We start from the raw sequence: 14,305 nt of genomic DNA on the forward strand, positions 1-14,305 counted from the left end.
TGTGGCCATGACCTCGATCATGGTTAGTCCGGAATGAGCTAACAACCTTATCCGGCTCATTAGGTAAAGGACGTCCTTGTCATTTTCCTTCTGAGGGCTCCGTGGACGCTAGCTTAGGCGCTTCTTCAAAGGAGCATTATCGAACTCAGGGAGGCCAATCCGAACAGGGTCCGGCAGGGGGACATCTTCTATATAAAACAATTCTGAAGGCCAGTCTTCGGACACCTTCTTTGGGGTTTCGGATAGATATCCGGTCCCGGCGATGCGCCATAGTTCGGCTCCGCCCACTTGATATATCGACCCCTCCTGAGAACGGGGCACAAGGCAGAACAGCTTCTTCCACAACGCGAAATGAGCCTTGATGCCCAAAAATAGCTCGCAAAGGGCTACAAAGCCCGTAATATGCAATATGGAGGCAGGCGTAAGGTTGTGCAACTAGAGGCCGTAGAACTCCAGGAGCCCCCGGAGAAACGGATGAATTGGAAATCCGAGCCCTCTTATCAAATAAGGGACGAGGCATACCCGCTCTCCTTTGGAGGGATTGGGGACGCTTTCCACTTGCTCTCCACCATTGTAGGTGGCAAGCCCGGCTCGAACTGGGACCATGTAGGCTGGGGGGAGAAACCCCTTGGCTTGGAGCATCACTAGCTCGTTGTGCGGGACGGAGCATCTCTCCCAATCTCCAGGCTGAGGGTTGGGAGCGCGAGTGGAGGAGCTGCGTTGGCTGGCCATGATGGAATGGATCTCTGTCGGATGCGCTCCAATGAATGCTCGTGAAGGGAAGATGGTGTGATTCGGATCTAAATCCTCGTCTCTTTTATAGGCAGCTCATTTGCGCAGCTAGGGGGTAAATGAAAAAACACCCTGGCTTTTTGCATTCTTTTGACACGTGGAAGATGGCCATTATTGGGCGTGGAAGCCAAGGGGCACAACATTCACCAGAAGCCAGACACTATTCAACAGGTATATGGAATTTGGAGAAGAACCCGCCTTGCAATGTCGAAGACAAATCTGCGTGCCAGACTCATCGTCATTGAAGCCTGGTTCGGGGGCTACTAAGGGAGTCCCGGATTAGGGGGTGTCCAGATAGCCGGACTATACCTTTGGCCGGACTCCTGGACTATGAAGATACAAGATTGAAGACTTCGTCCCGTGTCCAGATGGGACTTTCCTTGGCGTGGAAGGCAAGCTTGGCGATACGGATATGTAGATCTCCTCCCATTGTAACCGACTCTGTGTAACCCTAGCCCTCTCCGGTGTCTATATAAACCAGAGGGTTTTAGTCCGTAGGACGAACAACAATTATACCATAGGCTAGCTTATAGGGTTTAGCCTCTCTGATCTCGTGGTAGATCTACTCTTGTACTACCCATCATCAATATTAATCAAGCAGGAGTAGGGCTTTACCTCCATCAAGAGGGCCCGAACCTGGGTAAAAACATCGTGTCCCTTGTCTCCTGTTACCATCCGCCTAGACGCACAGTTCGGGACCCCCTACCCGAGATCCGCCGGTTTTGACACCAACAATGCCACTTCTGCTATGCATGATACTTACGATAAAAATACTTCTGTGCTTGATACTACTGTGCCATTAGGTGAATATCTTGATGAACAACTTGCTAGGGTTAGAGACAATGGAATTATTGAAGATGAAATTATTGATGATAGTGATGATGAAGGTTCTCCCCCTAAGTATGAATTGCCTGTTGTTCCTGAGGGTTATGTTATGGATGAAGAAACTGCTAGAGATCTTTTTGCTTGCAATGATAGATCTGATCTTGCGAAATTACTAGCTAAACTTACACAGAAAACTCTAAATGCTAGAGTGAAATATGACCCTGCTTTTGCTACTTCACCTATCTTTGTTACTGATAAGGATTATGAATTCTCTGTTGATCCTGAGATAAGTACTTTGGTTGAATCTGATCATTTTTATGGCTATGAATTTGAAACTGTTGTGGCACATCTTACCAAGTTAAATGATATAGCCACCCTGTTTACTAATTATGAGAAGTCCCGCTATTACTATAACCTTAAGATATTTCCGTTCTCATTAAAGGGTGATGCTAAAACTTGGTTTAATTCTCTTGATCCTGGTTGTCTGCGTAGTCTCTAGGATATGATTTATTACTTCTCTGCTAAATATTTCCCTACTCATAAGAAACAAGCTGCCTTGCGGGAAATATATAATTTTGTGCAAATCGAAGAAGAGAGTCTCCCACAAGCTTGGGGGAGTCTCCTCCAATTACTTAATGCTTTGCCTGATCATCCTCTTAAGAAAAATGAAACACTTGATATCTTTTATAATGGACTAACCGATGCTTCCAAGGACCACTTGATAGTTGTGCTGGTTGTGTTTTCAGGGAAAGAACAATCGACCAAGCTGGATTGCTATTGAATAATATGTTGACTAATGAAAATAATTGGACTCTTCCTGAGTCAATTCCTGAGCCAATTGAGCCAACTCCTGAGCCTATTCCTAAACCAACTCCGAAGAAGAGGGGAGTTCTATTTCTCAGTCCTGAAGATATGCAAGAGGCAAAGAAATCTATGAAAGAAAAAGGTATTAAAGCTGAAGATGTTAAGAATTTACCTCCTATTGAAGAAATACATGGTCTTAATTTACCACCTGTCAAAGAAACACATTGTCTTGATAACCCGACACAGGTAGTAAAGGTAAATTCTCTCTATAGATATGATAAAGTTGAAATCCCGTCTACTAAATTTCATAGCCAATGCTTAGATGAATTTGATGACTTTATGGCTAGGCAAGAAAGTTTTAATGCTTATGTTGGTAGAGAATTAAAGAATAATGCTTTCAAGATTGGACGCTTGAGTGATTATATGGCTAGAGTTAAAGGTGAACTTAAACTCATTACCAAATATGCTTCTATGGTTACCACTCAAGCGGAGCAAGTACTTAAAGCTCAAAGTGATTTGCTCGATGAATTAAATAATAAACATGATTTAGCTGTTAGAGTGGCTACTAGAACTGCTAGAATGACTCAGGAACCTTTGTATCCTGAAGGCCCACCCTAAGAGAATTGAGCAAGATTCTCAAAGAAATAAAGTAGATGCACCCAGTCTTCTAAAAAGAAGAAAAAGAAAAATGATAGGACTTTGCATGCTTCTAGTGAACCTGTTGTAGACACACCTGAGAATCCCAAGGATATTTCTATTTCTGATGCTGAAACACAATCAGGTGATGAACATGAACCTAGTGATAATGTTAATAATAATGTTCATGTTGATGCTCAACCTAGTAATAATAATGATGTAGAGATTGAACCTGTTGTTGATCTTGATAACCCACAATCAAAGAATCAACATTATGATAAGAGAGATTTTGTTGCTAGGAAGCACGGTAAAGAAAGAGAACCATGGGTTCAGAAACCCATGCCTTTTCCTTCTAAACCATCCAAGACAAAGGATGATGAGAATTTTGAGCGCTTTGCTGAAATGATTAGACCTATCTTCTTACGTATGCGCTTAACTGATATGCTTAAAGTAAATCCTTATGCTAAATACATGAAGGATATCATTAAAAATAAAAGAAAGATACCGGAAGCTGAAATTTCCACCATGCTTGCTAATTATACTTTTAAAGGTGGAATACCAAAGAAACTTGGAGATCCATGGGTACCAACTATACCATGCTCCATTAAAATAAATTATGTTAAAACTGCTTTATGTGATCTTGGAGCCGGTGTTAGTGTTATGCCCCTCTCTTTACATCATAGACTTGAATTGAATAAGTTGACACCTACCGAAATATCTTTGCAAATGGCTAATAAATCAACTGCTATACCTATCGGTATTTGTGAGGATGTGCCTGTTGTGGTTGCAAATGTCACGATCTTAACGGACTTTGTTATTCTTGATATTCCTGAGGACGATAGTATGTCGACTATCCTTGGTAGACCCTTTCTGAATACTGCAGGGGCTGTTATTGATTGCAACAAAGGCAGTGTCACTTTTCATGTTAATGGTAATGAGCATATGGTACACTTTCTGAGGAAACAACCTCAAGTTCATAGTATCAATTCTATTGGAAAAATTCCAACTATCATTATTGGAGGTTTTGAATTTCCTCTTCCTACTGTCAAGAAAAAATATGATATTCTTATTGTTGGGGATGTGCATATCCCCGTTGAGGTAACCTAGTGTTATTCGAAATTTCTCCGGTTCCATGTTATTCGGAATGAGTTTGCTAACAAGACTTGACCAACCTTATTAGTGGATTCCTTTTGATGATCATGAGATGGATGAAACTAGAAGGCACAACCTTCTGTACCCTCTTTTTACTTTCTGTTATTTAGAATAAATAAAGCAAAAATAGTATTATCTGTCTGTTTTCTGAATTATCCGTGCAATAAAAATATCCCGTAAAAGTGCTCCAAATGCCCTGCAAATTTAGTATGATTTTTTATGGAATATTTGAGGATTTTAGGCACTGAGAACACAGCAGGGGGGGCAAGCACCTAGCCACGAGGGTGGAGGGCGCGTCACTCCCCCTGGGTACGCCCCCTACTCATGGGCCCAGGGGGGCCCCCTCCACTTATTCCTACACCCACATACTCCATCTTCCTCCCGAAAAAATCCCCATCCAGCTCAAGAACGAGTTCTAGCTCATTTTGCTGCGATTTTTGATCTCCTTGCTCAAAGCCCCATTCACAAAATTACTTTGGGAGATTGTTGCTTGGTATGTGACTCCTCCATTGGTCCAATTAGTTTTTGTTCTAGTGCTTTGTTCATTGCAAATTTTTGCTGCATAGTTGACCCTGTTCTTGAGCTTGCATGTCAAATTTATGAGGTCCCAAGTAATTCTAATGCATGATATATGCTCTAGGCACTTGTGGGAGTAGTTGCTATCAATCTTGTTTAGTTTGATTCACTTTTATTATGGAGTTACTAAAAAATTTCAGAAAATGATGAGAAGATTATTGAAGGGATCTTCTAGCCAAAGCTCCAAGGATAGTCAAGCTAAGGAGGAAGAAAAGGCCAAGTATAATCTTCCTCGCGTAGCGGAAGTAAGGCCTTGTGAGTGGCCATGTGATAATTTCTTGAGAGCAGCCGGGATTTATGAAGACTTTTATTCATTGGCTGAAAATGCTGGCCTCACCGACTTCCTCCATGACCGTATCAAACAGTATCTCTTACTCACCAATACTTTCGTGCAAAACTTTTACTATTATCCTAAGAATTCACATACTTCAGTATCTTTTCATTTATATGATGAGACTAAGGAAATGTCATACGTAATTTTTGCACGGTTTGTAGAATACCCATTGAGGGCAGCTTAGATGAACCACATCACAAAGATGTGGATGGTTTTGTTAACACTATTACTGTAGGGGATTCAAAGAAGGGTTCCGATGCGAGAATCACTAGTATACATTTTCCTGTTTTATGCTACTTTGCCATATTTGCTAGTAGATGCTTAATTGGTCATGGAAATAGTGGAAACTTCAGTGTTCCTGATATTATTATTCTGCTCCATGCCTTATTCGGTGATAACACTTTTAGTATGAGTGTCGTTATTGCTAAACGGTTAAGCTTAAACTGTACAAAGGGCCCAATCTTTGGAGGTATCTATGCTGCACGCCTTCCTAAACATTTCGAGATACCTATTAGGCATGAGGAGAAAGAGGAGACACAGCTGCCTCTTTCCTTTTTAGATTACAGGAGCATGGTAGCACATGAGTTTATTGTTGACAACGATGATAAGATGCTCCTGTATAACCTGAGATTTAATAAGAAACACAATGAGATTATTACCCTGCCTGCGCCTTCTTTGTTTGACTTAACTGCAGGTCATTACCTTGTCTTGCTGAAAGCTGTGTACGTGCATCGAGGCCAAACATCCGCTCCAGAGCCTGAGCTAGAACCACCACTGGACCCTTATCGTCCATCCTGTTATCAGTGGGATCCGGAGGAGATCGCCAGCCAGTGGTATCCAGATGACACTCCTTAGTACACCGGGGAGAGTAATCGCGATCCTTGGCATTATACCAACTTAGGCCAAAAGCCTAAGCTTGGGGGAGTACGTAATTCTCACCAACTTTACATTCATGTTCACACACTATTCTAGTTGTCGGTGCTCATACTCTTTCGTTGTATTATCCATGCTAGTTTAAATTTCTTTTTCTAGCTTTCTTCTTGTGTGTTTGATAAACCTTAAGAAAAACCAAAAAAATTAGTTAGTTTACTTTCCATGCTTGTAGTAGTAATTAAGTGAAAACCCCAAAAGATTTCTCGTTCTTCTTTTGCTTGTTGGGAGCTTTCCCGTGTAAATAGTTTTATTTCTTTTCTTTACTTTGGGGGTCAAGAGTAGAAGACCATATTGAAAATGTTTAGTGGCTCTCATATGCATGATTGTTGATTTAACTTAGAGCCCATATTACTTTGTCTTCTCTCTTGAATTGAATGCTTGCAGATTCCAACTTAGTCCAATGCACGTGCACTATTATTATTATCCACACCATTTGGTCGTGCAAGTGAAGGCAATAATGACGATATATGATGGAGTGATTGAGATGAGAAAAGCTGGTATGAACTCGACCTCTTTTGTCTTTGTAAATATGATGATTTCATCGTTCATGATTCAGCCTATTATGAGTAAACATGTTTGCAATGACATTTAGAGGTTATAGTTGCTTGTGCCATGCTTAATTAGCTAGGAGCTTATAATGGTTTACCTTACATGCCAACATGCTATTAAAATGGTTATGATGTGGTATGATGGGATGGTATCCTCCTTTGAATGATTCGATTGACTTGACTTGGCACATGTTCACGCATGTAGTTGAAACAAATCAACATAGCCTTCACGATATTTATGTTCATGGTGGATTATATCCTACTCATGCTTGCACCCGGTGTTGATTAATTTTAATGCATGTTAATGACTGTTGTCGCTCTCTTAGTTGGTCGCTTCCCAGTCTTTTGCTAGCCTTCACCTGTACTAAGCGGGAATACTGCTTGTGCATCCAAACTCCATAAATCCCAAAGTTGTTCCATATCAGTCCACCATACCTTCCTATATGCGGTATCTACCTGCCGTTCCAAGTAAATTTGTATGTGCCAAACTCCAAACCTTCAAATGAAATTCTGTTTTGTATGCTCGAGCAACTCATGTTTCAACTAGGGCTGTCAGTATCTTCCATGCTAGGTGGGTTATTCTCAAGGGGAGTGGACTCCGCTCCTCATTCATGAGAAAATGGCTGGTAACCGGGATGCCCAGTCCCTTGATCAAAAAGATCAAAGCAAATCAAAATAGTTAAAACAATACTCCCCCAGGACTGTTGTTGGTATGGACGGTACCCTGTTGTTTCGGATGGCCGTGGAGTGTGCTTGTTGGTGGTGGGGGAGTATAAACTTTACCATTCTGTTTCTGAACCGCCTATAATGTGTGTAGCATGGAAGATATCGCCATCTCATAGTTGTTGCGTTGACAGTGAAAGTATGCTGCTCAAAATGTTATTCATCTCTATTTTAAAATCGAGCTCTGGCACCTCTATAAATCCCTGCTTCCCTCTGCGAAGGGCCTATCTATTTACTTTTATGTTGAGTCATCACCCTCTTATTAAAAAGCACCCGCTGGAGAGCATGCTGTCATTTGCATTCATTACTATTAATTTATATTTGGTATGACTTGACTGGATCTCTTTTACCATGAATTACAATATTTAGTTAGTCCTTGATTTTTCAAGGTGCTCTGCATTTATGTTTTGCGGTCTCAGAAAGGGCTAGCGAGATACCATTTTGTATATCATATTATGATTGTTTTGAGAAAGTGTTGTCATCCGAGAGTTATTATTATTGCTCGCTAGCTGATTATGCCATTGATATGAGTAAACATGAGACCTAAGTGTTATTGTGAATATGGTTAGTTCATAATCTTTGTTGAAAACTTGAATGCTGGCTTTACATATTTACAACAACAAGAGCAAATAGAGTTTGTAAAAGTTTTTCTTTATCACTTTCAGTTTATCAAATGAATTTCTTGAGGACAAGCAAAGGTTTAAGCTTGGGGGAGTTGATACGTCTCCAACGTATCTACTTTTCCAAACACTTTTGCCCTTGTTTTGGACTCTAACTTGCATGATTTGAATGAAACTAACCCAGACTGACGCTGTTTTCAGCAGAACTGCCATGATGTTGTTTATTGTGCAGAAAAAAAAAGTTATCGGAATGACCTAAAGATCCACGGAGATAACTTTTGGAAAATATAAAAAATACTGGCAAAAGAATCAAGGCTAGGGGGCCCACACCCTGTCCATGAGGGTGGGGGCATGCCCCCTCCCCCTGGGCGCGCCCCCTGTCTCGTGGACCCCTTGATGCTCCACCGACCTCAACTACAACTCTATATATTCCGTTTTGCAGAGAAAAAAATCATAGAGAAAGTTTCATCGTGTTTTACGATACGAAGCCGCCGCCAAGCCCTAACCTCTCTCAGGAGGGCTAATCTGGAGTCCGTTCGGGGCTCTGGAGAGGGGGATTCGTCGTTGTCATCATCATTAACCATCCTCCATCACCAATTTCATAATGCTCACCGCCGTGTGTGAGTAATTCCATCGTAGGCTTGTTGGAAGGTGATGGGTTGGATGAGATTTACCATGTAATCAAGTTAGTTTTGTTAGGGTTTGATCCCTAGTATCCACTATGTTCTAAGATTGATGTTGCTATGACTTTGCTATGCTTAATGCTTGTCACTAGGGCCTGAGTGCCATGATTTCAGATATGAACCTATTATGTTTTCATGAATATATGTGAGTTCTTGATCCTATCTTGCAAGTCTATAGTCACCTATTATGTGTTATGATCCGTCAACCCCGAAGTGATAATAATCATGATACTTCTCGGTGATGACCGTAGTTTGAGGAGTTCATGTATTCACTATGTGTTAATGCTTTGGTCTGGTTCTCTATTAAAAGGAGGCCTTAATATCCCTTAGTTTCCACTAGGACCCGCTGCCACGGGAGGGTAGGACAAAAGATGTCATGCAAGTTCTTTTCCATAAGCACGTATGACTATATTCAGAATACATGCCTACATTACATTGATGAATTGGAGCTAGTTTTGTGTCACCCTATGTTATAACTATTACATGAGGAATCGCATCCGACATAATTATCCATCACTGATCCAATGCCTACGAGCTTTTCACATAGTGTGCTTTGCTTATTTACTTTTTCGTTGCTACTGTTACAATCACTACAAAACTGCTCTCTTTACTTTTGCCACTGTTACCATTACTATCATACTACTTTGCTACTAAATACTTTGCTGCAGATACTAAGTTATCTAGGTGTGGTTGAACTGGCAACTCAACTGCTAATACTTGAGAATATTCTTTGGCTCCCCTTGTGTCGAATCAATAAACTTGGGTTGAATATTCTACCCTCGAAAACTGTTGTGATCCCCTATACTTGTGGGTTATCAGTACATTTATCTCATCAAGTTCTACTTTCCTTCCACTCACTTCTTTCAAGAGAAACTCCTTCTCTAAAAAGGACCCATTCTCAGCAACAAATATCTTGCCTTCGGATTTGTGATGGAAAGTGTACCCAATTGTTTCCTTAGGGTATCCTATGAAGATGCACTTCTCCGATTTAGTTTGATCTTATCAGGCTGAAGCCTTTTGACATAAGTGTCACAACCCAAATTTTAAGAAACAACAACTTAGATTTCTTGCTAAACCACAGTTCATGCGGTGTCGTCTCAACGGATTTAGACGGTGCCCTATTTAATGTGAATGCAGTTGTCTCTAATGCATAACCCCAAAACAATAGTGGTAAATTGGTAAGAGACATCATATATCACACCATATCTAATAAAGTGCAGTTACGACATTCATACACACCATTACGCTGTGGTGTTCCATGTGGCGTGAGTTGTGAAACAATTCCGCATTGTTTTAAATGAAGGACAAACACGTAACTCAAATATTCGCCTCCACGATCAGATCGTAGAAACTTTATTTTCTTGTTACGATGATTCTCCACTATTTTCTGAAATTCTTTGAACTTTTCAAATGTTTCAGACTTGTGTTTCATTAAGTAGATGTACCCATATTTGCTCGAATCATCTGTGAAGTCAGAAAATAACGATACCCTCCGTGTGCCTCAACACTCATCGGATCGCATACATCGGTATGTATTATTTCTAATAAGTCATTGACTCGCTCCATTGTTCCGGAGAACGGAGTTTTAGTCATCTTGCTCATGAGGCATGGTTCACAAGTTTCTAATTATTCATAATCAAGTGATTCCAAAATCCCATCAACATGGAGTTTCTTCATGCGCTTTACACCAATATGACCTAAACGACAGTGCCACAAGTATGTTGCACTATCATTATCAACTTTGCATCTTTTGGCATCAATATTATGAATATGTGTATCACTATGATCGAGATTCAATAAACCATTAACATTGGGTGTATGACCATAGAAGGTTTTATTCATGTAAACAAAATAACAATTATTCTTTGTTTTAAATGAATAACTGTATTGCAATAAACACGATCCTATCTTGTTCATGCTCAACGCAAACACCAAATAACATTTATTTAGGTTCAACACTAATCCAGAAAGTATAGGGAGTGTGCGATGATGATCATATCAATCTTGGAACAACTTCCAACACACATCGTCACTTCACCCTCTACTAGTATTTATTCTGCAACTCCTATTTCAAGTTACTAATCTTAGCAACCGAACATGTATCAAATACCCAGGGGCTACTACGAGCACTATTAAGGTACACATCAATAACATGTATATCAAATATACCTTTTGTTCACTTTGCCATCCTTCTTATCCGCCAAATATTTGGGGTAGTTCTGCTTCCAGTGACAATTTCCTTTGCAGTAGAACCACTCAGTTTGAGGATTAGGTCCATCTTTGGGCTTCTTCAAGGGAGTGACAACTTGCTTGCCATTCTACTTGAAGTTCCCTTTCTTTCCCTTGCCCTTTTTCTTGAAACTAGTGGTCTTGTTAACCATCAACACGTGATGCTATTTCATGATTTCTACCTTTGCTGATTTCAGCATCGCAAAAAGCTTGGGAATCGTTTTCGTCATCCCTTTCATATTACAGTTCATCACGAAGTTCTAGTAGCTTGGTGATAGTGACTAGAGAACTTTGTCAATCACTATCTTATCTGGAAGATTAACTCCCACTTGATTCAAGCGATTGCAGTACCCAGCATTCTGAGCACAAGCTCAGTAGCTGAGCTATTCTCCTCCATCTTGTAGGCAAAGTACTTGTTAGAGGTCTCATACCTCCCGACATGGGCATGAGTTTGAAATACCAATTTCAGCTCTTGGAACATCTCATATGCTCCGTGGCGTTCAAAACATTTTTGAAGTCCCGGTTCTAAGTCGTAAAGCATGGTGCACTAAACTATCAAGTAGTCATCATATCGAGCTTGCCAAAGGTTCATAACGTCTGCATCTGCTCCTGCAATAGGTCTGTCACCTAGCGGTGTATTAAGGACATAATTCTTCTGTGCAACAATGAGGATAACCCTCAGATCACAGACCCAGTCCGCATTGTTGCTACTGTCATCTTTCAACTTAGTTTTCTCTATGTACATATCAAAAAACATAGGGGAGCTACAACGTGAGCTATTGATCTACAACATAATTTGCAAATACTATCAGGACTAAGTTCATGATAAATTAAAGTTGAATTAATCAAATTACTTAAGAATTCCCACTTAAACTGACATCCCTTAAGTCATCTAAGTGTAGCGTGATCCAAGTCAACTAACCAATGTCCGATCATCACGTGAGATGGGGTAGTCATCAATGGTGAACATCTCTATGTTGATCATATCTACTATATGATTCACGTTCGATCTTTCGATCTCCAGTGTTCCGAGGCCATGTCTGTGCATGCTAGGCTCGTCAAGTTTAACCCAAGTATTCCACGTGTATAAATATGGCTTACACCCATTGTATGTGAATGTAGAGTCTATCACACCTGATCATCATGTGGTGTCTCAACACGACGAACTGTAGCAACAGTGCATACTCAGGGAGAACACTTTTACCTTGAAATTTAGTGAAGGGATCATCTTATAATGCTACCGCCGTTCTAAGAAAGATAAGATGTATACATGATAAACATCCCAGACAATCAAAAATATGCGACATGATATGGCCATCCTCATCTTGTGCTTTTGATGTCCATCTCCAAAGCATCGTCATGATCTCCATCATCACCGGCTCTACACCTTGATCTCCAACGCTGCCTCATGGTCATCTCGCCAACTATTTCTTCTACGACTATTGCTAACTCATAGCGATAAAGTAAAAAAATCACATGGCGTTTGCATTTCATACAATAAAGAGACAACCATAAGGCTCCTGCCGGTTGCCAACAGATTACAAAACATGATCATGTCATACAATTAACGTATATCACATCATGTCTTGACCATATCACATCACAACATTCCCTGCAAAAACAAGTTAGACGTCCTCTACTTTGTTGTTGCAAGTTTTACGTGGCTGCTACGGGCTTCTAGCAAGAACCGTTCTTACCTACGGCACAAAAACCACAACAGTGATTTATCAAGTTTGTTGTTTTAACCTTCAATAAGGATCGGCCGCAGTCAAATTTGATTCAACTAAAGTAGGAGAAAGAGACACCCGCCAGCCACCTTTATGCAAAACTAGTTGCATGTCTACTGGTGGAACCGGTCTCATGTACATGGACATCTAAGGTTGGTCCGGGCCGCTTCGTCCCTCAACACCGTTGAATCAAAATAAGACGTTAGTCGTAAGCTGTATGACTATCACCGCCCACAACTCTTTGTGTTCTACTCGTGCATATCATTTATGCACAGACTTGGCTCTGATACCACTGTTGGGAAACGTTGCATGGAAAACAAAAAAAATTCTATACACACGCAATGATATATCCATGGAGATGCATAGCAACAAGGGGGAGTGTGTCTACGTACCCTTATAGACCGTAAGCGGAAGCGTTTGACAACGTGGTTGATGTAGTCGAACTTCTTCGCGATCCACCGATCGAGTACCAAACGTACGACACCTCAAAGTTCTGCACACATTCAGCTCGGCGACATCCCTCTCCTTCTTGATCCAGCAAGATGTCGAGGTAGTAGATGAGTTCCGTCAGCATGAAGGCATGGTGACGTTGACGGTGAAGTGATCTCCGTAGGGCTTCGCCTAAGCACTACGAAATTATGACCGTTGGTGTAAACTATGGAGGGGGGCGCACATGGCTAAGATAATGTCTGGGGTGTGCTAGGTGCCCCCTTCCCACATATATATAGGTGGGGGGAGGAGGGAGCAGCCAAGGGGCGCCCCCTGCCTTTTTTCATCGGAGAAGAAAAGTGAAGGGGAAGAGAGAAAGGAAAGGGGGGTTGAACCCCCTTTTTCCTTCTATCAATTTGGCCTCCTGCCATAGGGGGGGCGCCACCCCTTGTGGGCTGGTGTGCTCCCCTCTCATGGCCCATATCTTGCCCCCGGGGGTTTCGGTAACCCCTCTGGTACTGCCAAAAATACCTGATACACTCCGTAACACTTCCGGTGTCCGAATACCATCGTCCTATATATGAATCTTTACCTCTCGACCATTTTAAGACTCCTCGTCATTTCCGTGATCACATCCGAACAACACGTTTCTTCATGGTGTTCTAGAAGAAGAGGTTTTTATGCAGCAACCACCAGGTTATGAGAACAAAAGCACACCTCATTATATTTGCAAGTTAGATAAAGCTTTGTATGGTTTGAAACAAGCTCCAAGATCTTGGTACTCAAGGTTGAGCACACAGTTACACACAACTTGGATTTACATCATCTAAAGCTGATACCTCACTTTTCTTCTACAATAAGGGCAATGCTACTATATTTGTTCTGGTTTATGTTGATGATATTATTGTTGGTAGTTCAAGTCCAGATGCCACAAGTTGTCTGCTTAAGGATTTAAAGATGGAGTTTGCTCTTAAGGATTTGAGAAATCTTCATTACTTCCTTGGCATAGAGGTTAAGCAGATGAAAGATGGTATACTTCTGTCATAGGAAAAATATGCCAATGATATACTCAGGAGGGTAGGATTGGAAAATTGCAAACCTTTAAGTACACCAATTTCAACTTTAGAAAAGCTCACAATTTATATTGGAGAAGCACTTGGACCTGAGGATGCAACAAACTACATGAGTGTTGTGGGTGCATTGCAATATTTAACTCTTACACGTCCTGATATTTCTTATTCTGTGAACAAAGTCTGTCAGTATTTACATGCACCTACCACTGTTCACTGGACTG

The sequence above is a fragment of the Triticum dicoccoides genome, chromosome 2B (assembly GCF_002162155.2).
Source record: "Triticum dicoccoides isolate Atlit2015 ecotype Zavitan chromosome 2B, WEW_v2.0, whole genome shotgun sequence".
Taxonomy (NCBI): domain Eukaryota; kingdom Viridiplantae; phylum Streptophyta; class Magnoliopsida; order Poales; family Poaceae; genus Triticum; species Triticum dicoccoides.